A 26924-nucleotide genomic window follows, 5' to 3' on the forward strand; every position below is an offset into this window, starting at 1 on the left:
CAGAGATAGAGAGAGACAGGGAGAGAGATGGAGAGAGATAGAGAGAGATGGAGAGAGATGGAGAGAGATGGAGAGAGATGAAGAGAGATGGAGAGAGAGAGAGACAGAGAGAGACAGGGAGAGAGATGGAGAGAGATAGAGAGAGATGGAGAGAGATGGAGAGAGAGACAGAGATAGAGAGAGACAGGGAGAGAGATGGAGAGAGATAGAGAGAGATAGAGAGAGATGGAGAGAGATGGAGAGAGATGGAGAGAGAGACAGAGATAGAGAGAGACAGGGAGAGAGATGGAGAAAGAGACAGAGAGAGAGACAGAGATAGAGAGAGAGATGGAGAGAGAGACAGAGAGAGAGAGACAGGGAGAGAGATGGAGAGAGATGGAGAGAGATGGAGAGAGATGGAGAGAGATGGAGAGAGATGGAGAGAGATGGAGAGAGATAGAGAGAGATGGAGAGAGATGGAGAGAGATGGAGAGAGAGAGAGACAGGGAGAGAGATAGAGAGAGATGGAGAGAGATGGAGAGAGACGGAGAGAGGTGGAGAGAGGTGGAGAGAAATGGAGAGAGGTGGAGAGAGATGGAGAGAGATGGAGAGAGATGGAGAGAGAGAGATGGAGAGAGATAGAGAGAGATGGAGAGAGATGGAGAGAGAGACAGGGAGAGAGATGGAGAGAGATGGAGAGAGATGGAGAGAGATGGAGAGAGATGGAGAGAGATGGAGAGAGATGGAGAGAGATGGAGAGAGATGGAGAGAGAAAGAGAGAGGACACGCTGACTCCGACCGTGCAGCCTGCTTCGTCAGGGGTCTGTGGGATCGGACCCACGGTCCTCCTGCGATGACGCGACACAAATCAAACCCAACATCGGACGGTCCCCTTGATTCTCGCGAAAGCTTCGTGGGGGCCCCCTCGCGCTCGAAGGACGCCGACCGCGCGATGTTTTGGGCTTTGCTCAACAAAAAATTCGTTGCGTTTCTTGCGGAACCTAATTAGGGGCCGATTTGAATACCGCGGTGGCGTCCCTTCATTAAACAATTACGGAGGCATTAATAAATCAGTTTTACTCTACCCCCCAACCTCCCCCCCCCCCCCCCCGTGGCGCTAATTGGCAGAAATGCGTTGTCTGAGAATTACGGTGACCTCAAATGTAATTAAACTAATTGATTAAAACGTGAAGAAATCAACTCGCAACCTCATTTCAATTCAATAAGAACATCGCCGTAGTTTCTGGCGGTGATGTTTGGCAACGTTGCGAGCGCGGATTGTCAACGTTCATGTTTCCCATCGACGGGCGCTTTTTTTGTGTCTTTGCGTAAACAATGAACGGAAGAGCGCCGCCAACGCGTGGCCACTTCCAGGAGGGGTGCGGCTCAGATCAAGGACTCTGGGGCATCTCCTCCGTTGTTCCGGGGCAGCTGTTGGCCGGACGCGCCGCTCGTTGCGTCGCTGGCGGCGTTGGTGTAACCCTCGAGGGATTAATCGAAACAAAAAAATAAATAACAACAAATCGCAGTCAGAGTCGTTGTGCCCCGCGTGACAGTTTCAGCGTCAGTACCTCCTTAGTCTTGTGGATGTCGTTGAGTCGCAGTGGCATTCACGTGGGTGCACGTGAATGCCGCTTTCCCACGTGGGTGCACGTGGGAAAGTGACGTTTCGGTTTTCTCTGGATCGCACCTCTCTCTCACTCTCTCGTGTTGTTACTTTCGGTGTAGATGTCAACAGCTGAGAATCTCAATCGACTCTGTTCATCGTCACGGGCTACTCAGGGTCGCCTTCACCTCCTCTTCTCTGTCTGTGCCCTGCCTACCAGTCACCTACTCACTCACCCACTCACTCACGGACACACCTACCCACTCACCTATCCACTCAGTCACCTACTCACTCACTTACCTACTCACTCACCTACACACCCACCCATTCACCTATCCACTCAGTCACCTACTCACTCACCCATTCACTCACCTACACACCCACTCACTCACCTATCCACTAAGTCACCTACTCACTCACTTACCCACTCACTCACCTACACGCCTGCCCACTCAGTGACCTACTCATCTACCCACTCACTCCTACTCACTCACCTACCCACTCAGTCACCTACTCACTCACTTACCTAATCACTCACCTACACACATAGTCACATACTCACCTACCCACTCACCTCCTCACACACCTATTCACCTACCCACTCACTCACCTACTCACCTACCCACTCACTCACCGACTTATCTACGCACTCACCCGCCTACTCATTCACCTTTACACTCACCGACCCACTCACCTACTCACTCACCCACTCACTCACCTACTCACTCACCTACTCGCCTACCCCCTCACTCACCTACCCACTCACCCACTCACTCACCTACTCACTCACCTACTCACTCACCTACTTACTCGGGATCCGATGACTCGATGTGTATTGGCTGTAATGCATTTCTCAACTCAGTTGAGCAACCGGTAAATGTTGATGGATTGTCTGCCAACTCGCCGTGCTTCAGTGTGACAGGCAAATGAATACAACCAGCGGATCTGACAGCGACAATTAGCAACTTTAAATTTTGAGTGGCATCCAAGGAGTCCCTTGGTCTGGTCGACTACTAAAGGAGTCAAACGTTTTGTTCTCGCTTAGCTCTACAAACAGCTCTACACATTCGTCAATAACACTGCCACAAAAGAAAAACATATCTATAATATGATGAAAGATAATAGGCCTAAAATGTAGTTTTGCTTGAATTTGCTATGAAGGGCCATTGCATGAAACGTCGTTGATTACATCTTTTTTATTTTATTCTCAGGCCACAGTGTTATTGACACGGAACGTGACGAGTTGTTGTTGTTGTTGTTTGTGCTTCTGCACCGCTGCCAACGCAGAGGCAGCGGTAGCAGCAACTCATTTATGTATTTATTTAGTGGCCTCAATGTTGGCGCGAGGGCTGTGCAACTCATTCACCACGTCTCCCCACGTCTCCCCCACGTCTCCCCACGTCTCCCCACGTCTCCCCACGTCTCCCCCACGTCTCCCCACGTCTCCCCACGTCTCCCCCACGTCTCCCCACGTCTCCCCACGTCTCCCCCACGTCTCCCCCACGTCTCCCCCACGTCTTCTCCACGTCTCCCCCACGTCTCCCCCACGTCTCCCCACGTCTCCCCACGTCTCCCCACGTCTCCCCCACGTCTCCCCCACATCTCCCCCACGTCTCCCCCACGTCTCCCCCACGTCTCCCCCACGTCTCCCCACGTCTCCCCATGTCTCCCCACGTCTCCCCCACGTCTCCCCTACGTCTCCCCCACGTCTCCCCCACGTCTCCTCACGTCTCCCCCACGTCTCCCCCACGTCTCCCCCACGTCTCCTCACGTCTCCCCCACGTCTCCCCCATGTCTCCCCCACGTCTCCCCATGTCTCCCCACGTCTCCCCCACGTCGCCCCACGTCTCCCCACGTCCCCCCACGTCTCCCGCACGTCTCCCCCACGTCTCCTTCACATCTCCACCACGTCTCCCCCACGTCTCCCCCATGTCCCCCCACGTCTCCCCCATGTCTCCCCACGTCTCCCCCACGTCTCCCCCACGTCTCCCCCACGTCTCCCCGCCGCCGTGCAGGTGGGCGAAGCGGCGACCTCGGCGCACGGCCATCAATGAGGAGACCGCAGTGGCCACGTCCCTCCACCGCTCGCTCTCCCTCGGCTCACCGCACGGAGGCTCCTTGAGCCCGCGGCTCCGTGCGGGCGCCGTGAGGCTGGCTCGCTGGCTCGCTGGCTCGCTGGCTCGCTGGCTCGCTCGCTCTTTGGAGGCGCAGTCGCAGTCATCACGGCGCTTGGGATGATTTATTTTTGTCGAGAACCAGCGGTGGATGAAATAAATGCTTCAATAATTCGATGAAAAATGAAAATCACTTCGTTCACAAATACGTTCGTCGCTAATTTAATTTACTGAAATTTCTAATTTAAGATGTAATAAAAAGTGCATCTCTCGACATTTCCACTGAAAGAGCCACTGTGGATCCTTCTCCCGTGCGCTGTGGCGTTGTTTTGTGGCTAAGGCGCCGAGTGTATCGTCACCGCTGCGGCTGCACAGCTGCTGCTGCACAGCTGCTGCTGCACAGCTGCTGCACTGCTGCTGCTGCTGCACAGCTGCTTCTGCTGCTGCACAGCTGCTGCTGCTGCACAGCTGCTGCTGCTGCACAGCTGCTGCTGCACAGTTGCTGCTGCACAGCTGCTGCTGCACAGCTGCTGCTGCACAGCTGCTGCTGCTGCACAGCTGCTGCTGCATAGCTGCTGCTGCACAGCTGCTGCTGCATAGCTGCTGCTGCACAGCTGCTGCTGCATAGCTGCTGCTGCACAGCTGCTGCACAGCTGCTGCACAGCTGCTGCTGCACGGCTGCTGCATTGCTGCTGCTGCACTGCTGATGCTGCACAGCTGCTGCTGCTGCACAGCTGCTGCTGCACAGCTGCTGCTGCACAGCTGCTGCTGCTGCACAGCTGCTGCTGCACGGCTGCTGCTGCACAGTTGCTGCTGCACAGCTGCTGCTGCACAGCTTCTGTTTCTGCACGGTTGCTGCTGTTGCACCTACAGCGATGCGGCTCCCGTGGTGCAGCTAAAGCGTCGCTCACGCGAACCGGCAGCAGTAACACGACTTGAAGGATTTTAGGCCAATCGCAGCCGCTTGCAATTAGCGCTTCCATTAGAGACCCCCCCCCACCCCAGTAATAGCAGGTGAATTCACGAGAGAGCCGTTCGCAATTAAACATTACAATTATATAAATATATAATTACACTCAAAGCATCTCCCTGCACGAACAGAGCCATTGTGGGGCCTCGTGTGCGAACGTTGTGGCCTCGTAGCGTCGGGGGGGGGGGGGGGGGGTGGCTCAGCACCCTTCATCACCCCCCACCCCCCGCAGAGGGCTAAGCCTTCCTTTGCTATATTATTATAGTCTACACTCAACACTTAACCATTTAACAGGTAAGGCCCAGCACTGAGCTGCTATGTCGGCTGTTTCTCAGCTGCGGTTTGGCTATCGCAAATGACAGCTCAACGAAGTGGCTCGTAGTCATCGACACGTGGAAGTGTCGATCAGCAGCCACGCACTCTAAACGCGTGGTGACCTTGATTCTAGACGCGGAGGGAAAACCCAGGGGGACATCCACGCGACCAGGGGGGGAGAGAGACGCAAACTCCAAATATACAGCAGCAGCAGGCGTCAGGGTCAGGAATGAACCCACGACCTCCCGCATACCAGGCGAGGTAGTTAACATCTCATAGCCACCGTGGCTCCTCAGTCTTCGTCGTTGGCTTTGCAGCATTTCCTCTTTCGTACAGGGGGTGAGCGCGAGAGCGCGCGTGACACATTGCTGGCAAGAGCGGAGAACATTGTTACTCATTGTTTCGCGTTTAACGTTTGTTTAACTCGGACGTTGTCAACGTGGACATTCTTAGAGGACGGCCCCTGTCTCACAAGGCGATAGCGATTTCATCAACCCCAGAAAGGTGAATCAATCGATTGGAAGGTCGCGTGCGCTGGGGTGAAGTGTGGGCAGTCCCGTCGGTTTCGAAGAAGTGATGGGCAGCTTGGCAAACAAAACAAAACGTCGGTCAAATGCCCTCTGAGAGGGGCTGTGTGTAGTGGGACTCCCTTCCACCAGCAGGGCCGTGAGACAAGGGCTTTTGCAGTGCTGCGCCTTTGCCTTTTAGCAGCAGAGAGATAACGAGGGGGCAGAGTGAAAACCTCGAGTGGGATTTGAACTCGTAAGCCCGGTGGTGAGCTAAGAGCTTCAACTAACCCTGGGCCGCGCACAAGCGCATGAGTAATGTTTGTATCCAAATAAGCATGCAAATTGGCTGACTTGCAACGCGCGGCTGTAGTGGGTGGCGGTCCCTGGGGACTGGGGGGTTAAAGCCGAAGTGAAAACCACATAAATGTCACGAGGCGCGGGTCTATTTGTCACGGAGCTAGCGGAGCAGAGCAAATGCGGCGCTTTTATCGCTAAATTGTGAAACGTAGCCGCGCAAGTAAATCGGAATTTACATTCTTGATGTGACCAGGCACCGGTCACACCACGTGGCCAGGCACCGGTCACACCACGTGGCCAGGCACCGGTCACACCACGTGGCCAGGCACCGGTCACACCACGTGGCCAGGCACCGGTCATACCACGTGGCCAGGCAGCGGTCACACCACGTGGCCAGGCACCGGTCACACCACGTGGCCAGGCAGCGGTCACACCACGTGGCCAGGCACCGGTCACACCACGTGGCCAGGCAGCGGTCACACCACGTGGCCAGGCAGCGGTCACACCACGTGGCCAGGCACCGGTCACACCACGTGGCGTGCGTTTACCGATCGCTGGGCGAGGGGATGCACGGGCGCGATGTGTGTGGCGGTCGGATATGCGACGTTGTACTCGAATGAACAATGGAGACACGATGCCTAATCGTGCGACTGACATTCCCTGCTTGTATTGTGAACGATTTAGCTTAGGCGGTCAAATAAATAAATGTATAAAAGTGGAGATGCCAAAAAAATATTTAAAAAAACACACATTACTTGCTGCTTGCAAGGGTTGGAACATACAAATTATTGGATGCGGCAGTGGTGGTGTCAGTGTGGGTATTGGGGGTATTGGTGCTGAGTCGCATGCACGCGCTCTGGATCTCAGAGTAAGATCGGGAGCTCTGCTCTCGTCCTGCCTGCGAGAAGCTCGCCCCCAGCAATGCACGCACAGAGCCCCACGTCACGTATTCTGTCACGCGTCCACCATGACCAAGTAACCCACAGACGTTCATATATCTGTCCATTCCTCAAACCTCAGTGCCCAGCGAGTCGGACGTGGTGACGATGTGTTGCACAGCAATGAGCAAACGTGCTCACACGTTAACCATTGCCTTCCAATGAAGAAGGGCCGTTACCTGAAACGTCGCCCATTCGATTTTTTCCCTTTTAAGGCAGTGCTTTTTGTGTTTAGTTTGTTGTCCTTCCCTGCACCTCCGATTAGCAGGGTTGGATACATACGGTGCGAAAGAAGTTACACAGACACATGCATACAGACATACATACGTTATTGACGATTGTGTTGAGTGTTTGTGTGGTTGCTGCTGCTGCTGCTGCCTCCCGCTTGTCTGTGGTTCCTCCTCCTGGTGCCTCTGAGTCGTCCTCTCTCTCTCTCTGAGTCGTCCTCTCTCTCTCCCTGAGTCGTCCTCTCTCTCTGAGTCGTCCTCTCTCTCTGAGTCGTCCTCTCTCTCTCTGAGTCGTCCTCTCTCTCTGAGTCGTCCTCTCTCTCTCTGAGTCGTCCTCTCTCTCTGAGTCGTCCTCTCTCTCTGAGTCGTCCTCTCTCTCTCTGAGTCGTCCTCTCTCTCTGAGTCGTCTTCTCTCTCTCTGAGTCGTCCTCTCTCTCTGAGTCGTCCTCTCTCTCTCTGAGTCGTCCTCTCTCTCTCTGAGTCGTCCTCTCTCTCTGAGTCGTCCTCTCTCTCTCTGAGTCGTCCTCTCTCTCTGAGTCGTCCTCTCTCTCTCTGAGTCGTCCTCTCTCTCTCTGAGTCGTCCTCTCTCTCTGAGTCGTCTTCTCTCTCTCTGAGTCGTCCTCTCTCTCTGAGTCGTCCTCTCTCTCTCTGAGTCGTCCTCTCTCTCTCTGAGTCGTCCTCTCTCTCTGAGTCGTCCTCTCTCTCTCTCTGAGTCGTCCTCTCTCTCTCTGAGTCGTCCTCTCTCTCTCTCTGATTCGTCTCCCGCCCTCTCTCTCTCTCCTCTCCTGCACGGATACCGTGCAGGGGAGGCGGCGCGTCTGCGTTACAAGTTGTTTGAACATTAAGCTTATTCAGCACAAACAAAACATTAGCACGCCTCAAAACACACAAAAAATCCGCAATACTTTCTGCGTGCATTAAGCCAGCGTTTAAGCCGCACTCTCGGCATTCGCGGGGCCCATTAATTGGATGAAACAAAGCGGCTTTAATTACGTTGAGCCTAGCCTTGGGTCAAACACTAAAACACGCGACCCACGGCTGCGGAGGGTGGCGGGCGTCAATTGGCACCCTTCCCCGGGGAGTCGGGCCATGCTTCGTGGAATATAAATCACACTTTGAGAATTATCTTCTGACGCTTCCCTAATGACGGGGCTGCCTTTGCGCGCCTTTTGCAAAATTTGCAGAAATCTAATTGCCGAATAATGTTTTTTTTTTAAACATTCTCCATCCTGGGTGTCTCACCCGGGGATCGTGGTTCGAGTGCGACTGCGTGCAGGGAACGGAGCACAATAAACAAAATAGATGATGATGAAAAGGTAAAGATGCAGCCTTGCAGTTGCTTGCTCGTGCCACCTGCTGGGGGAAGGGGCCTCCACTCGTGCGAGCACCAGAGACCGCCTGACCTCCTCTCTCATGCCGGAGAGACGTGTTGAAGGAGTCTGGAGTACCTGCACTTTACCCCACTACACGCAACCTCGCGGTCAATTGACTGTGGTGTAGCTCTCTTCACTGCTGGGGGTGGTCGTGGTGGTCGTGGTGGTGGTGATAATAAACCTGCTCCATTGTCTCAACTGACGCGCCGGAGTAATGAAGCGTCGAGCACCGGGCTTGCAAGTCCGGTGCCCCAGCCATCGCAGCCACCCTAACAGAACTCTAATTGTAATAAAATATCATAATGTCGTTTTTTTAATGTTTATTCTAGCGATAAGAAACATTGGAATTCTGGCCTAATATCGGTAAACCCAATTTGCCCGGTGCGCTAACAATTTCCACCACCGCTAGCATCCCAGTAGTGATGAGAATGTACGGTCCTTCTGTAAACCCACCGCTGAACGAAAGCCTAATCGCACCGTCATGAGCCACGCGCGGCTGTTTGACCCATACCTGACCGCGTTGGTTAGTGCGGGTTGGTGAGGAGGGAGGGGAGGGGGGTGAAGACGATCCGTGACTGGTTCAGATGTCATGTCACTCGCGTGTCACTGAAGTTGGCCGTGGCTGGGATTCTAAATCAGGCCGATAGGTTCGTGTCAAGGTGCGGTGCTTGCTGGGATTTCACAGGACACCGCTCCACGCTGGAGCAGACATCTAGAAATGTAAGTCGCATCCAACGAATTAACCACGATTATAAACTAAGTGTGTGGTGCACGCTACTTGCTACTGCATTGGCGGTGATGTCCAAGCACGAGTAATAATAGTACAAAAACACTTCTACGTGTTTGTCATTAACAATGTGGCCTTATAATAACAACAAATACGTAATCGACGACGTTTTGTGCAATGGCCCTTCTTCGGAGCACATAAATAGAGAGGAGGGAGAGACGAAGTTGATCATGAGAGTCGCAGACGGCATGAAACACCACGGGGCCCTGGTGAGAATTACATGTTAAAATTATTTCCTGATAAGCAGTTTTTAAATAGGCATACAAACAGTTACCTAATAGTAGCTGTCGAGCACCAGACAGATAATTCAATCAAACGTGTTACAAACAAAATAAAGCATTCCTATTAAAAGTTACATTAACAAAATGTTGTTGGCACAACGCATTGTGGCTGCGTAGCTTATTTATAAAGGTGGCTGGATGGAAATAAATTAAAAGCACAACGTCACACATCCGACTCGCTAGGAACTGATGTAGAGCCAGCTGTAAAAAAATAGCTTAATAGGTCATCGGATTCCTCCAGTCTAAATACATATTCTGATTCACGATATGTGAAAGTCTGTATTAAAGGGCAGCGAGCTCCTTGCACAAGTGACGCACATGGGCGTGGGCGATTAATTGGTCAGGGCGGAGTATGCGACTTTGTGCTGTCACGAATGATCTAACGTCAAACTGCCTCGTACTAACTACCGCTTCCTCCGATGCGTTGTAAAAAACATGAGCGTTTAGCCAGCGAATGCGATACACGTGCAATTAGAAGTGTGGGTGGGGGGGGGGGGTATGCATTGGGGGGGAGGGGGGGAAGAAAAACCCCCCACAACACAACTGTGCACTTGCAAGGTTTGTAACATGTAAAATGAAGAACATCTGGATGAAAACTGGATAGTAGCGGTGGTTTCCCGGGAGCGCCATTCCCATGGCCTCTGCCCGCGGAAAGCTTTAATTGGGCTCAATAATGATGCCGCCGGTGCAGGCAAGTGGCAGGGGCAGTGTAACATCTCCCTGGCTCAGTGGATATTAACCCCTTCAGGGTTCCAATTCCGGGAGAACGCGCGAGCCTCAGTGGCCAAGGCTGCTGATTGGCTGTTCGGCCGCGGGACATTTCTATAATGGCGACATTGTTCATTTTACGTAAGCGAGGGGTAATTGCGAAGACTAAAAACGATATGTGTGGTGGGCAAGCGAGCACGTTGGAGTAGATCAGAAGATGACACTCGTTACGAGCAATATGCACCGAGAATTGGGTTCGTTTTATGTTCGTCATCGGCAGTCAAAATAATGCAATAACAACGATCACACACCTCGGCCACCGAGACCTTTAGGAGTTCGCGGCTACCCTGTGCACTTGTGTTACTTTCCACTTTAAACGTTGGCTGAGCGTTGCCAGGGTTGGGTCCAGCGTTGGGCCCAGCGTTCAACGTGATGATGATGATGACGGGCAATGGACGCACACACGTCTGTCTGTCATTGCGATCTGTTAGATCTGTCCGTACATTTATTTCGTGAACAGATACAGAGAGTCTCTCTACGAGCAGCTTGCTTGTATATCAATGCCTTCAGACATCCATAATTGAGCGCGTTTTTGGGGGGTGAGATCGCGTAAATACAGGGCGCAGCAAAAATTGTTCCAACACTTATATGGGACTATCGTTTTTAATGGAAAAATAACGGATAATAATACACTGTAACATGATAACAAATGTAACGTTAATAGCTTCAAAAGTCAAAGGGTCTCCACTTGTTCGCCATCATTGTCAACACATTGCCTGGAATCCTCTCCGGGTGCTCTCCAGAGCCCGGAGGCAGCAGTACATGTCACGTGGTGTTGTTGCAAATTCTCAGAAGTGTTAAAACATTTTTTGAAGCACTCTGTATAAATGTGTCGTTAAATCCGCCGCCACCCGACACAGCCAGATGAGTAAGGGTTGTCACGTAAACAGAACGTGCAAATTCGTCACTAGTACAGCACCCCGGTTGTGTGTTGGAGAGTAAACTCACGACAACATTTACAATTCGTCACTAGTACAGCACACTGGTTGTGTGTTGAAGAGTCAACTCACGACAACATTTACAATTCGTCACTAGTACAGCACACCGGTTGTGTGTTGGAGAGTCAACTCACGACAACATTTACAATTCGTCACTAGTACCACACACCGGTTGTGTGTTGAAGAGTCAACTCACAACAACATTTACAATTCGTCACTAGTACAGCACACCGGTTGTGTGTTGGAGAGTAAACTCACAACAACATTTACAATTCGTCACTAGTACCACACACCGTTTGTGTGTTGGAGAGCAAACTCACAACAACATTTACAATTCGTCACTAGTACAGCACCCCGGTTGTGTGTTGGAGAGTAAACTCACAACAACATTTACAATTCGACCACTGTGACGTTTCGCCAGTAATAACAACCAGCTTCATCAGGCGGACAGCCAGAGTTGTGGATGAATCCTCCTGCTTCCGTCTTACATATAGGGGATAGATGTGGTGTCGTCACTTGTGAGCCAATCGGTTGCGAAGGCCAGAGGGGGTGGGAAGGGGGGGTAATACATGCATATAGATTACAATGGATATCCATTACAGGTTGGGTTATGCATAGGGTAACTCAGCACACATTAGCCGTGCACATCCTGACGTTTTTGAATGCAATACATCTCAATACCTGATGTTGTCTGCTCAAAGTTCATCACCTCCGACGTATGGTGACCGATCATAGGCAGGCAGTCAAAACAGTGCATTGCATTTAGATACATACGCGCTATTCATTCATTGGGCAATTCCACCGTAGTAAGTAGAGGGCCACAGAGCTCGGGAAATTGTTGGTGGCTCCCCGCCTGGCTGCTGCTGCTGCCTTCCGTGGTGGCTCCTCACGCAGTGTTACCGGTTGGAATGATGATGGTGATGATGATAATTGCTACGTTAGCATTTACAAAGTAAATACTCCACCAACGACCACCACCGCCAGTGGTTTCAAGGGTTAATTAACAAAACATTATAGACGAACAATTATTCGTCGTCGTCTTCTTCTTCGTCTTCTTCTTCAAATCAACAACCCCCCAGCGTCCAAGAGGGAACTTTGCCAACGATTAGTTCATTAATCAGTGGACAGACGCACATCTTAATCCCTTTCACCTTGATGCAAGGATGAGATGAAATGATAACAAATTAGGCCCGTGGTGGAATCTGAGCAAGACAAACGACTGGCGCCACCGAATTTATCGGCTGGAGCGAAGGCCCCGCGCTTGAAGAGCCGTAGCACGTGCGCCGGCCATAGACGCAGACAAATCTACCCCGTGTAGACTTCACGGACCGCTGGGGCAAGCGCTGTTATCGAGTAGCACCTATAAAGGCCACACACACACACAATTTTATTTTAAACTCTTTATTTATTTAGTTTACCGGGTAAGACCCACTGAGCTAGAGAGCTCGTTCTTTCAAAGAAGCGACCTGGCCACAGATGCCCAATGGCTTATCACGTGGACACTGATCGCAGCCAAATACTCTGGACGCGTGACGTTGATTTCAAACGAGGAGGGAACAGCCGGAGGACCCAGGGAAAAATCAACGCGACCAAGGGGTCGGGATCGCATCTACGACCTCCTGTACACCAGGCGAGGTAGTCAACAGCTCGCCGCATGCACGTGCAGCCTCACCAGCGCATTCATTTACAGCGACGGAATTTTCTTGAAAAAAAAGAATTCGCAGAAGTTTGTTTGTTACGATGATGGGGGCTGTCAGCGCGATCAATCATCTTCCTGATCATCTTCGTCGGCACGTGCAAGCACCACCCATGGGTGATTTCTTGAGTGTCCCTTTTGTTGTTGCCATGGGGATAAAACATTGAGCACCCCCCAGTGAACGGCCTACAGGGGGCCGGGTTGATTTCCCGTCGCGGCAGTTTACACCCCAGGCAGGTTTATTAACCCCCTGCCCCCATGGAGTAGAAGTTTGGGTACTCCCCACACCTCATCCGAGATGCGTGCACCAACTTCGCTGTTGGCGAGAAGCTACCCACAGGCCGCTCTTGTTGAGGCTTTTCCAGCCAGCAGTGGAGTGAGTAGGCGACTTGCAGGCCTGCGCCGTTAGCCTGGCTGAGAGCTAAATAAGATCGATCTAAAGCAATGGGAGCGTTTAAATGTCCTCCTGTAAATAACATATGGAGATCGATTTATAAAACAAAAATAGTCGCTCTTGGTTTCAGGAGCAAGTGCTGCCATTAGAGGTTTGACGTTTTCTCACTCTGAATTGAGCTGCATTGGTAGACACGTGCCTCAGTGCACACCGCGCGTCGCGTTTCATGGGGCTGTGTGTTTTGATGCTATTGTCGGTCAGTGTTGACGCTGTGTGCCAGTGTTGAGGCTGTGTCAGTGTTGAGACTGTGTGTCAGTGTTGAGGCTGTGTCAGTGTTGAGACTGTGTCAGTGTTGAGGCTGTGTGTCAGTGTTGAGACTGTGTGTCAGTGTTGAGACTGTGTCAGTGTTGACGCTGTGTGTCAGTGTTGAGACTGTGTCAGTGTTGAGACTGTGTCAGTGTTGAGACTGTGTGTCAGTGTTGAGACTGTGTGTCAGTGTTGAGGCTGTGTCAGTGTTGAGACTGTGTCAGTGTTGAGGCTGTGTGTCAGTGTTGAGACTGTGTGTCAGTGTTGAGACTGTGTCAGTGTTGACGCTGTGTGTCAGTGTTGAGACTGTGTCAGTGTTGAGACTGTGTGTCAGTGTTGAGACTGTGTCAGTGTTGAGGCTGTGTGTCAGTGTTGAGACTGTGTGTCAGTGTTGAGGCTGTGTCAGTGTTGAGACTGTGTGTCAGTGTTGAGACTGTGTCAGTGTTGAGACTGTGTGTCAGTGTTGAGACTGTGTCAGTGTTGAGGCTGTGTGTCAGTGTTGAGGCTGTGGGTCAGTGTTGAGACTGTGTCAGTGTTGAGACTGTGTGTCAGTGTTGAGACTGTGTGTCAGTGTTGAGACTGTGTGTCAGTGTTGAGACTGTGTGTCAGTGTTGAGACTGTGTGTCAGTGTTGAGACTGTGTTAGTGTTGAGACTGTGTGTCAGTGTTGATGCTGTGTGTCAGTGTTGAGACTGTGTGTCAGTGTTGAGACTGTGTGTCAGTGTTGAGACTGTGTGTCAGTGTTGAGACTGTGTGTCAGTGTTGAGGCTGTGTGTCAGTGTTGAGACTGTGTGTCAGTGTTGAGACTGTGTTAGTGTTGAGACTGTGTGTCAGTGTTGAGGCTGTGTGTCAGTGTTGAGACTGTGTGTCAGTGTTGAGACTGTGTCAGTGTTGAGACTGTGTGTCAGTGTTGAGACTGTGTCAGTGTTGAGACTGTGTGTCAGTGTTGAGACTGTGTGTCAGTGTTGAGACTGTGTCAGTGTTGAGACTGTGTCAGTGTTGAGACTGTGTCAGTGTTGAGACTGTGTGTCAGTGTTGAGACTGTGTGTCAGTGTTGAGGCTGTGTGTCAGCGTTGAGGCTGTCAGTGTTGAGACTGTGTCAGTGTTGAGTCTGTGTGTCAGTGTTGAGGCTGTGTGTCAGTGTTGAGACTGTGTGTCAGTGTTGAGACTGTGTGTCAGTGTTGAGACTGTGTGTCAGTGTTGAGACTGTGTGTCAGTGTTGAGACTGTGTGTCAGTGTTGAGGCTGTGTCAGTGTTGAGGCTGTGTCAGTGTTGAGGCTGTGTCAGTGTTGAGACTGTGTGTCAGTGTTGAGACTGTGTGTCAGTGTTGAGACTGTGTGTCAGTGTTGAGACTGTGTGTCAGTGTTGAGACTGTGTGTCAGTGTTGAGACTGTGTCAGTGTTGAGACTGTGTGTCAGTGTTGAGACTGTGTGTCAGTGTTGAGACTGTGTGTCAGTGTTGAGACTATGTGTCAGTGTTGAGGCTGTGTCAGTGTTAAGGCTCTGGGTCAGTGTTGAGACTGTGTCAGTGTTCAGGCTGTGTGTCAGTGTTGAGACTGTGTGTCAGTGTTGAGACTGTGTGTCAGTGTTGAGACTGTGTGTCAGTGTTGAGACTGTGTCAGTGTTGAGGCTGTGTCAGTGTTGAGACTGTGTGTCAGTGTTGAGACTGTGTGTCAGTGTTGAGACTGTGTGTCAGTGTTGAGACTGTGTGTCAGTGTTGAGACTGTGTCAGTGTTGAGACTGTGTGTCAGTGTTGAGACTGTGTGTCAGTGTTGAGGCTGTGGTTTAGTGTTGTGGCTGCGTCCTTCAAATATTTGGCTGTCGTATATGATCATTGCAGTGCCCACTTTTTATGTTTTGATTGATATGCAGTGTTTTTGATATTCGTGTTGTTTGATAATTATTACCGTCTTGGTAAAAACTCTACATGTGTTATATTATTCTCTACAGAAAAGTTGTATTGCTGAAATCTCTTTGGCGCTCACCTGATTATAGAACATATCGATTGCGCTGATGCGTCAAGTAATTTTCACAAATTAAAACTTAACGATCTATTTGTATTAATGCGATATCGTCTGCGTTAAGGTAAATTTGCCTCGTGGTCCAAATTGCCTCTTCGTTGTCGCTTCTCGGCGTGACTTTGTTTTAGAGAAAACCTCCAGCCGCGGAGAGTCGGGGGAGTGGTGGGGGGAGTGGGTATGGTGGTGGGGGGGTGGGTGTGGTGGTGGGGGGCGTTGATGTGGTGGGTCGGAGTGGGTGTGGTGGTGGGGAGGAGTGGGTGTGGTGGTGGGGGGAGTGGGTGTGGTGGTGGGGAGGAGTGGGTGTGGTGGTGGGGAGGAGTGGGTGTGGTGGTGGGGGGCGTTGTGGTGGTGAAGGGGAGTGGGTGGGGTGGTGGGGGGGAGTGGGTGTGGTGGTGGGGGGCGTTGTGGTGGTGAAGGGGAGTGGGTGGGGTGGTGGGGGGGAGTGGGTGTGGTGGTGGGGGGGTGTGGTGGTGGGGGGGAGTGGGTGTGGTGGTGGGGGGAAGTGGGTGTGGGGGGGGTGGTGGGGAGGAGTGGGTGTGGTTGGGGGAGTGGGTGGGGGGAGTGGATGTGGTGGTGGGGGGGAGTGGGTGTGGTGGGGGGAAGTGGGTGTGGGGAGGGGTGGTGGGGAGGAGTGGGTGTGGTTGGAGCAGTGGGTGGGGGGAGTGGGTTGGTGGTGGGGGGGGAGTGGGTGTGGTTGGGGGGGAGTGGGTGTGGTGGTGGGGGGTAGTGAGTGTGGGGGGTAGTGGCTGTGGTGGGGGGGAGTGGCTGTGGTGGGTGGGGGTGTGAGTCTTCAGAGTGTCGGTAACCTCTTGGGTGAGTTCCCTTTTGTGGAGGTCACCACTCCATGACTAGTCTCGTCTATTTAGGCTGTCCACGCTCAACTTCCTTCGCACCGGACGTAGCCAACCGTGCAAATCGGAGGTGCGAGAGACATCATCCCTCCCAGCGACGAGTCCTGTCCCGAGCCCACGAACTCTCCCCCCCAAGAGTCAATGCGATGCCGCTAATTTGCATCCGTTGTTCGCTGATCCACGTGCTGGACTCTCTGTCTCTCGGGGTCATGAGGAGCATTGCATCTCTTCGCGACACTTTGGCGCGCTCTCAGCTTTTGCGACCACGTTCCCGGTCAGGGCTCCCACGTGTCTCATCCCGTGTGTCGGAACAGGTCACGTGCACCGATTGAAAGCGTTCTTCATCGGGCGCATTGGGATCCCTTCATAGGAATGCATGGAAGTGCGTTCGGCCGCCGGCGTTCGACGTGGCAGTGTTGTGCATAGCAGAGATCATCGGGCAGAGGGGTCACGTGCTGTGGTGGTGGTGGTGCTGGTGGCGGTGGGAAAAAGCGTGGGCACTCCCATATTTCCAAAGGTGTCTGGGCCAGTGTGGAAGAGCAGGCCAAGTACTCTCTGAAGATGCTGTCTAGAGCTCCCTCGGAGTGGAGGCTCTTCCGCCAGCAGTCTCCTGCGCGGGTAATTGCAGGGCTTGCGCCTTTGCCGTTTTACCTCTGGGCGTTGCGGGAGGGTGTCTGATGGCGTAAGGGGTTCACCCGATTCAGGAATCCACGAGCAGGTCGATTGTGCTGCACGATTCGGGCCCACAAATCGATTCCGGCAAGGATTCAACAGATGTCTCACGAGCCTCGGGATTGGATGCTATAATATCGGACGAGTCTCACAGCACTATACCGTCAATAATACCGATGCGACCCACCGAGTGCAGCAAAACCAACTAAATACTTTAACAGGCATGAACGAAAACACATGTACAACTTGAAAATGACAGTATAAAAAAAACACCCGCATTGTTATACATTCCGGTCTCACAAACACGTTCAGAGTTACCTTAGTGCAGCTTATGGCATGACATTTGTTGCTACGTTCGATTTTTTAAAATGTTACGCCATAGCAGCACCGATAACAACAGCGACAAGGCAGGCCATCCGTCCCGTAAACTATCACCCTCCAAAGATCCCCCCAACCTACTGTAGGGGCAGGTGCTGTTAGCGAGCACATATGAAGGCCGGAACGTTACACGGGGGGGTGGGTGGCCAGCAACCACGCCCGAACGCCTTTGCCTCCCCAGTGACGATGTTTACTACACACCGCACCAGGTACTCATTTGAGGCTGAGTCGACCTCGGGGAGGCCCAGGACCGGTTCAGATAATCGTCACCGGTGTTGGCCGTCAGCAGGAATCGAACCCGGGTCGCCGGGTTCATAGCGCAGCGTAGCGCTAACCGCTGCACCACCGCTCCCCTAACAACCACACACACGCACGCGCGCGCGTACACACATCTGAGAGTTTAACCGCAGCACGACCGCGAAAAAAAGAAAATTACGCGCGCCACTGGTGATCCCCTTCCCCCTGCCTCCCTCCCGGCTCGGTCGTACAAACTTAGAGCGCTGATCGCAGGCGACAGCTCGGGCTCTTGAGTGCTGCCCGGGGTTCACGCGACACAAATTTGCGGGTCCCGTGCACCACGTGGCCCTCTTCGCCGGGGCACGCGCGGGGGGGGGGGCACTGTGACGTACGTTGGGGCACACGTGGGTGTCGTCTTGCACGTGGCATAAGTAAAGAAGAAGAATAATAATCGTACATTCGCCGCAAGTTGCATCGCGATTGTGCTATCGGTGTCACGCCATGAGACGGAGAATCCATTCGAGTCTCTCGCAGAGAAGCGCAGCCATTTGCGTTGGAGAAGGTGCCGGAAGAAGTGCATATCACAGAGCTAGTTCCGAGATCCCTTCACGTGACCATTGATGCACACTGCACCATGAGAGTAATGTTTGTGGCATGCCGGTGCCGCCTGATATTTGTTATTTTCAGAGTTGCAAATCAACCAACTTGAGTGCAGAACCAATTTAACGTCATGGGGAGTTTTTTTTTTACGTGCAATCATTGGTGACTTGGTGGGAGAGCTTCAACTCGCTACACTTGAGAACCATTTTACTCACCGCTGGCACCTGCCCAGATTCGAACCCAGAATCTCAGCGGTTCCGAATCGACACTCTGACCACTGACCCTCCCGGCTGCAACTCTGACCTCTGCAGCCACCTCACCTCACCATAAAAAACATCCAACCCCGCACTGCGACCCAGACAGTGTCTCAAGCGTAGGCGCGATTACTGCACTTACAACATAAAAGGTACGGTGACAGGATTCGTATTTGGGATTGGATTTTGGGAAAGATTTAAAGTCTGCCGCAGAATTCTGAGTGGGGCTCTGAGTGGAGCGTTATCTAATTAATTGGGAGCCATCAGGCGCGTGACAACGGTGTGTTTTGAAAGCCCTTGAAAGCTGACGGCAAATTAAGATTGGGTGTGAGACTTTTTTGTTTTGAGGAGCTGGGCGTGGGGGGGTCAAATGCACGGCCTCCACCCTCCAACCCCCACCCTCCACCCTCCACCCCCACCCCCACCCTCCACCCTCCACCCCCACCCCCACCCTCCACCCTCCACCCCCCACCCCCCAACCGCCTACCCTCCACCCCCACCCCCACCCTCCACCCCCACCCCCACCCTCCACCCTCCACCCCCACCCTCCACCCTCCACCCCCCACCCCCCAACAGCCCACCCTCCACCCCACACCCTCCACCCCCCCACCCTCAACCCTCCACCCTCCACCCTCCACCCCCCAATAGCCCACCCTCCACTCTCCACCCTCCACCCCCCCACCCTCAACCCTCCACCCCACCCTCCACTCTCCACCCTCCACCCCCCCCACCCTCAACCCTCCACCCCCACCCTCCACCCCCCACCCTCCAAGGTAAAGTCCACGTTCGCCCGCACGTGATCCGCATCGCCATTCTGGCTGAGCGTGCCAAGTGTTGTTGGAGCTCAATAGCCGAGCAGGGATTTTGGGGGGTGCAAGTGCTTGGGATTGGTGACCGGCAGTGCATTCCGTGCGCTGTGTAGGTGTGCGCCTGTGAGGCATGCCAGGTGACAAGTGATGGCAGCACAGCAATGGATTTGCTGTCCACAGATAGGTTGCTCCCACTCAATGGATGGAGCCGGCGGGAATGAAATTTCTCGACGCGGAGCCCCGCGTGTTGTCCTCTCTCACGCCGTGGGGGTTTTATTCTTGCCAATCGCAGCTTAGTCCCACGCGAAGCCAGACATTCATTAATGGCACTGGCCAGAACGTTAAAGGCTGAGTCAGGGGGAGAGGCCCTCGACAGATTTAGATAAAGGCTTGCCACCATGGCTGTGTGATAGGGCCAAGGGAGGTGCTTCATCTAGCAGTAGATCAAACATGGCTAATGATGTTGACGATGATTAGAGGGATTTTTGGCATCGGTTACACTTCACGGCTGAATTTAAATGTCTACCATAGTCGCGTGATAGAGAGATGAGTCTCGGCCATCCATACCACTCGGTGCACACACACACACAAAGACACGCACATACACAAAGACACACACAGGCACAAAGACACACACAGGCACAAAGACACAGACACACACAGGCACAAAGACACACACACACAGACACACACAGGCACAAATGCACACAGGCACAAAGACATACACAAAGACATACGCGCTCGCATGTGTGCCCACATGCGAGCGCGCACGCTTTCACACAAACTTGTTGAAAACAGTCCACGCGTTTTGGACAGGTCAATGGGCTGTGGCCACTGATCCCGCTCGCTCGCTCGCTCGGCGCTCAAAGCTGCACGCGAGGAGCACCGTGGCACCGTGGCACCGTGGCAGGGCTAAGCCTAGAGAGATACCCGGCTGTGGATTTAACTTTACAGATCCGCGACCGATGGGGGATTCTAAAGGCCAATGAGCGCCCTCCCCCTTTGACAAGACTAAACCCGTAGGGCCCGGCCATAAATTTCAGCTACCCCCCCCCCTCGCTCTGCCAGAGCCCCCCCTCCCCGCCACATTGAATTCGCATTTTCCTGTAGGAGGTGATAACTCACGAAAGGACAAGACTAAAGGTCTTCTAAGGATTTTGACTGATTGATGGATGTCCTTTATTTAAACGTGCACGACCCCTTGGAGATTCATTATCTAGTGTGCAATGGAGACACGTGCCGTCCCTGGTTAGGTGTGGGCAGCTATTGCACTCGGTTGTGCTTTAGAGAGGGAATGAGAGGTTGGGTATCGTCTCGGCCCATCATCACCTCTATGGGTATGAATAATAAAAACATAATATAAAACTATAGCCAGCCATGGTAAGTCCACTGCTGGATAGAGGCCTCCCGAAATCCACCACCAGCACCACCACCTGTTTCATTCCGTGCTTTGATGACCCAACGATGCATCTGCTCTCCTTGCCGCCTGAACACCGCCCACGTGCTTCCTCGCCACCTCCCCCTGTTTCATTTACTCTGACCACACAATTTGTGTGAGTGCATGTGTTGTTTTTATGATGTTTGTTGGCATCTTACTCCGGTTGTGCCCTTAGAGTGTGCTGTGCATTTGTATGTTACATTACCTCTTGGCTTTGGGGGGCAGAATAAAAAAACATCCCAACCGGCCACTTGGACACGAACCTGATTTCATCGCTCCATCTCCTCTTCTGGACGCGTTCCATTCTTTGGCTGCCACTCCGTTATTGTTCTTGACCAGCGTCCCATCGTCTCTGACAGCCATGGTGTTGTCCTGCCCAAGCCTCACTTCATTGTCTCCACAGTTCGAACGGTGTCGTTATCCTGCGCGTCTTCTCGATATGATGTGCTCATCTTTCTATCTCTCCGTCTAATGCGTCTCTCCGTGCGTCTTTTGTGCATTTGTTTTTAGCTTCTCTTCCATTTTGTTGTGCATGACCGTGCTTCGTGGCCGTATGTCACAGCAGGTAGCACGCGCCGATTTAACCACATTCTTGTTTCGGGAACATCGCCGTGTTAACTTTCATAACGAAGTTCAGCTTTTAATCGAAATTAACTCCAACCTGCTCGTTTCGATTCCGATTCGACCTCAACACCTCAGTTGTTTCCCTCCGACCGATATCACTTTGTAGTGAATCAATACCGCAAATAGCCCAGGGCCTCTGGCAGAGATGATCGCCCACACGCTGCTCATTTGCACACAGACAGAGACATCTTGATTTTGAGTCGTACTATGTTTGCAATAAGTTGTATTTTTTTTTTACAACTGGAAAGAATGTTTAAACTTTAAATCTGGACTTCGGCCAAGGTAACTTCCCATCCATAATTATAATGATGCGACAAAAGTATTTTTTTTTGCGGCAGCAAGAAAAACTTTGGTCATTTGCCGCAAAAATTCTGCCCCAAAGAACTGAGACTACCAACTCGGTGCAGACGGCTCTAATGGAGGGCATCCATCATACCCGGCTACATTGAATGAAGTCCATTTGCTGTAACAGTGGGCGGGTGTCTCAGGGGTCAGAGCAATGACTCGGCACCGCTGATAACCTGAGGTCAAATCCAGGTAGTCGCCTGTGATTAAATCAGCGAGTTGACGGTCGCAGCCTGGCCACTAATGAATGCACACTAATTCCAGCTCAAATTTCAACTTTGAGAATTAAAAATGCCATTGTCAACACTCTCGGTAACAGGGTCGATGGGGGAAGTGCTGTATCTATTTTCTGGACAAGAGGTCACTTGAATGGGATCTCAAAGGGTGGCTCTGTAATATCAACTTCCGCGGGTCGTTCTCTATAAAGAAGAGATGCACCGGCCCTCTCTGTGAGAGATCACCACGCACGAGTCGTCGCATGCGGCGATGACATCGATGCAATCACCACGAGCGATTTGTTTACTCGGTCATCGCGGACAATTGGTTTCCCTTCCTTGTTCTCCCCCCGCACCTCCGATTAGCACGGTTTTCTTCGTACGGTGTGAAAGAAGTTCAACATGCGTACATACAACATACGTCGCCCGTCAACTCCGTCCCTTCTGCTAGGCCCTGCGGCTGTTACACACCCGGGGGATTTACGAGAGACGTTTGCACGGTGGACTGCCGGTCGATTTGTTTTTTTTTTTTACAAAATCGGCCGCGCCCTGCCGTCTTCACCTCGCGGACCGCTCGCCGAGATTTTAAGCCTCGGCCTGCAGAGCAGAGGAGCCCCGGCCGCTTTGGCGGGGCCAGGCCACGGCCGGTGAGAGGACCTCGCTCGGGTGGCACAGGGGAGCCCCGGCCGCTTTGGCGGGGCCAGGCCACGGCCGGTGAGAGGGCCTCGCTCGGGTGGCACAGAGGAGCCCCGACCGCTTTGGTGGGGCTAGGCCACGGCCAGTGAGAGGGCCTCGCTCGGGTGGCACAGGGGAGCCCGGGCCGCTTTGATGGGGCAAGGCCACGGTCAGTGAGAGGGCCTCGCTCGGGTGGCACAGGGGAGCCCCGACCGCTTTGGTGGGGCCAGGCCACGGCCGGTGAGAGGGCCTCGCTCGGGTGGCACAGGGGAGCCACCGCTCGAGGCCTCGGGGGTGAGTAGGGCTGCGGTGTGTAGCGAGATAAATAGGACTGCGGTGCGTGGCGAGAGCGCTGACAACTTCGCTCAACAATGCCAAAGACATCTGATGGAGAGACACAACCGTAACAGCACAGCAGACTTGCGTCTACCGTTGTTGGGGAGGTATTCGAAGGGTTGCAGCAGGTTGGGAACGCGCGGGCAGCTGGTTGGCCTGCCACCCCTGGAGATTGGATTGAAGCAGCGACCTCACGGTTTGCAAATCTGGCGTGGTGACCATGGCACAATCACCGACTCTACTACCCCACTACGCCGCTGAAAGATAAATATCAAAAAGGATAAAAATGACGATGACAACAAGCCAAGTCCTTCACTGGCATTGTAGTTTGTTTACTTTTAAACCTGTGTGTATAAGTGATGGCATACATTCGTTGGTGATGCTACTGCGTTGACAGTGGTACACAAGCACTCGACACACTCGTCGTCAACATTGCGCCCTCGAAATAATAATATCTATATCATAGGTGACGTTTCGGGCAATGGCCCTTCTTCATAACACAAAGTATGTAGAGTCCAGTTGTTTTTACTTTACATACGATGTCATTGGTTTAATAAAAGTACGAAATACATACCCCTGGTAAAAAAATAGAAATATGAATATTAATAAAAAAAATGATCAATATTTTTATATGAATATTCAAAAATTTAAGTGAAAGCAAAAAAGTGGTCCTTTACGAAAGGTAAAATTCAACAAAGTGAGACGGCCTGCTGCTTTACGGAGAAATAGATTTTTCTTTTTTTTAAACAAAAAAAATCCACAGGCGCCCAATTAGGTGAGAGCGGCGTGCCTGAGCCGACACCTTGACACGTGGAAGGTTAATGCGATAAATGTTCCGAGTCACGACGCTGACGAGCGCGCACAAAACCATTTGGCGAAATAATCGGACCGGCAATTCCCCGCACCCCCACCACCACCAGCAGCAGCAGCCCCGAGTCTCTCGTCTCGGAGTCGGCATCGACCTCGGGTGACGCCGCCTCTGCCTCGACGCGCGTCGCGCGCGGCAAGCAAAGCGCGCCCCTAATGGCTCTTTAATTGTTTTAGCGACGTTCAGCCGCTAATGCCTCGCTCGTTGAGATTGACCGAAGGGGGGGGGGGGTAGGGGATGAAGGCTCGAATACATTCTAGGGGGGGCGGGGGTTCACGTCTTTGTTGTTCGGAGCGCGCCGTGTTAGGCGCAACACGCATGAACACCCGTCGGTTGACGCACTCATGACGCACGCGTCAACGGGAGTTCATGCGTGTTGCGTGTGTGCCGACTCGGCTCCGAATGAGTAGCTGGTGCGGTGTGAAGTGAACATCGCCGCTGGGGAGACAAAGGCGGTCGGGCGTGGTGCTAATTTGTTGTCATTCCCTCTCACCTCCGATTTAGCACGGCTGGTTACGTAGGCTGCTCAACAAACGTACATGGCCACCCACCCCCTCGCGTGCCGTGCCCGCCTTCAGAGATGCTACTCCCTAACAGCGCTTGCCCCGACAGTCTGTTAAGGCTTTCGGGTCATCTTTGTCTTTGTCTATTTGTGTGCGGTTCGCGCGATGCACTCCAAACCCCCCTTCACAAACGCGCATCCTGGTTATGATCGAACAATCCCAACGGACAACACGTGCTGGGATGTCTCGGATCCAGCGGTCGGATAGAGCAAAGGGCTGTATATTTACGAGCGTCCGTGTTGCTATTACGTTGAGTCCAATAATAATAACAACAACAAGGAACAAGGAGTGGCTTCTAGTGGTGTCGCCATGATTTTGCTCACCACTGGGCAGAGATTCCTGCACCGCGCCGCAGACGCCGCCCGCATCGAGGCGCCACGTGGCTCATCGCGCGAGCTGGAAGGCAAAATACAAAAATATGCCGTTCCATTATGATCATTATTATTATTCCGCATCACAAATGACGCGCAGGATCGAGACGGCTTCGTCTCTCAATATGACATGATCATTAACGTCACTTCCCTACAGAACAGTACTTAGTGTGTCTAGGATTGTGTGTTTAAAAAAAAAAACTTCATCCCATCCTAAGAAAAAAAATAACACCCTGAAACTGCTTACCATAGCCCGACAACTGCCACCGTGAGATTTCTCGTGTCCTGGATTGTATCCACACCGAGCGATCGCGGGTTGCCCGTGGCCCTGTCCGTGTGCATCGGGCGACCAACGAGCTCCCTGCCCGTGTAGGCGAGCTGCTGCGTCAGTGGCGAGCGGGGCCTGGGCCATGTTTGGTGGCGTGCGTGCGGCACGGAACGTCGGCCTCCGATTTACCGTTGCCTCGCTTAGCGATCGGCCTGGCCGGCGGCGGGGGGGGGGGTCCACGTGGGGTTCGGCCCGCTGCGACTTGGCGCTGCACAGCGATTTCTGGCCCCGAAATTTGCGGCGCTATGCGGTTTGACGTGGGGCAACGTTGTGCACTGTGTGCGTACTGTGTGTATAGTATGTGTGTACTGTGTGTGTACTGTGTGTATAGTATGTGTGTACTGTGTGCGTACTGTGTGTATAGTATGTGTGCACTGTGTGCGTACTGTGTGTATAGTATGTGTGTACTGTGTGTGTACTGTGTGTATAGTATGTGTGTACTGTGTGTGTACTGTGTGTGTACTCTGTGTGTACTGTGTGTGTACTGTGTGTATAGTATGTGTGTACTGTGTGTATAGTATGTGTGTACTGTGTGTGTACTGTGTGTATAGTATGTGTGTACTGTGTGTGTACTGTGTGTATAGTATGTGTGTACTGTGTGTGTACTGTGTGTATGGTATGTGTGTACTGTGTGTGTACTGTGTGTGTAGTATGTGTGTACTGTGTGTGTACTGTGTGTATAGTATGTGTGTACTGTGTGTATAGTATGTGTGTACTGTGTGTGTACTGTGTGTATAGTATGTGTGTACTGTGTGTGTACTGTGTGTATAGTATGTGTGTACTGTGTGTGTACTGTGTGTATAGTATGTGTGTACTGTGTGTGTACTGTGTGTATGGTATGTGTGTACTGTGTGTGTACTGTGTGTGTAGTATGTGTGTACTGTGTGTGTACTGTGTGTATAGTATGTGTGTACTGTGTGTATAGTATGTGTGTACTGTGTGTGTACTGTGTGTATAGTATGTGTGTACTGTGTGTGTACTGTGTGTATAGTATGTGTGTACTGTGTGTGTACTGTGTGTATAGTATGTGTGTACTGTGTGTGTACTGTGTGTATAGTATGTGTGTACTGTGTGTGTAGTATGTGTGTACTGTGTGTGTACTGTGTGTATAGTATGTGTGTACTGTGTGTATAGTATGTGTGTACTGTGTGTGTACTGTGTGTATAGTATGTGTGTACTGTGTGTGTACTGTGTGTATAGTATGTGTGTACTGTGTGTGTACTGTGTGTATAGTATGTGTGTACTGTGTGTGTACTGTGTGTATAGTATGTGTGTACTGTGTGTGTACTGTGTGTATAGTATGTGTGTACTGTGTGTATAGTGTGTGTATAGTGTGTGTACTGTGTGTATGGTATGTGTGTACTGTGTGTGTACTGTGTGTATAGTATGTGTGTACTGTGTGTGTACTGTGTGTATAGTATGTGTGTACTGTGTGTACTGTGTGTATAGTATGTGTGTACTGTGTGTGTACTGTGTTTATAGTATGTGTGTACTGTGTGTGTACTGTGTGTATAGTATGTGTGTACTGTGTGTGTACTGTGTGTATAGTATGTGTGTACTGTGTGTGTAGTATGTGTGTACTGTGTGTATAGTATGTGTGTACTGTGTGTGTACTGTGTGTGTAGTATGTGTGTACTGTGTGTGTACTGTGTGTGTAGTATGTGTGTACTGTGTGTATAGTATGTGTGTACTGTGTGTGTACTGTGTGTGTACTCTGTGTGTAGTATGTGTGTACTGTGTGTGTATAGTATGTGTGTACTGTGTGTGTACTGTGTGTGTACTGTGTGTGTAGTATGTGTGTACTGTGTGTGTATAGTATGTGTGTACTGTGTGTGTACTGTGT

The 26924-nt window shown here is 52.0% G+C and overlaps 1 long non-coding RNA gene across 1 annotated transcript; it reads right to left on the bottom strand.

Annotated features, from left to right (window-relative positions):
* Positions 1–10104: 10104 nt before the first annotated feature.
* Positions 10105–25692, bottom strand: LOC142905428 (uncharacterized). Its single transcript, XR_012929596.1, has 3 exons — positions 25001–25692; positions 24706–24778; positions 10105–11617 (listed from the first exon to the last, which is right to left on the bottom strand). It is a non-coding gene; the product is annotated as an uncharacterized LOC142905428 (long non-coding RNA).
* Between the last annotated feature and the right edge of the window lie 1232 nt (positions 25693–26924).

Source organism: Petromyzon marinus, chromosome 54, assembly GCF_048934315.1.
Source record: "Petromyzon marinus isolate PM22_M1 ecotype Great Lakes invasive population chromosome 54, UKy_Petmar_22M1.pri1.0, whole genome shotgun sequence".
NCBI classification, from domain to species: Eukaryota; Metazoa; Chordata; class Hyperoartia; order Petromyzontiformes; family Petromyzontidae; genus Petromyzon; species Petromyzon marinus.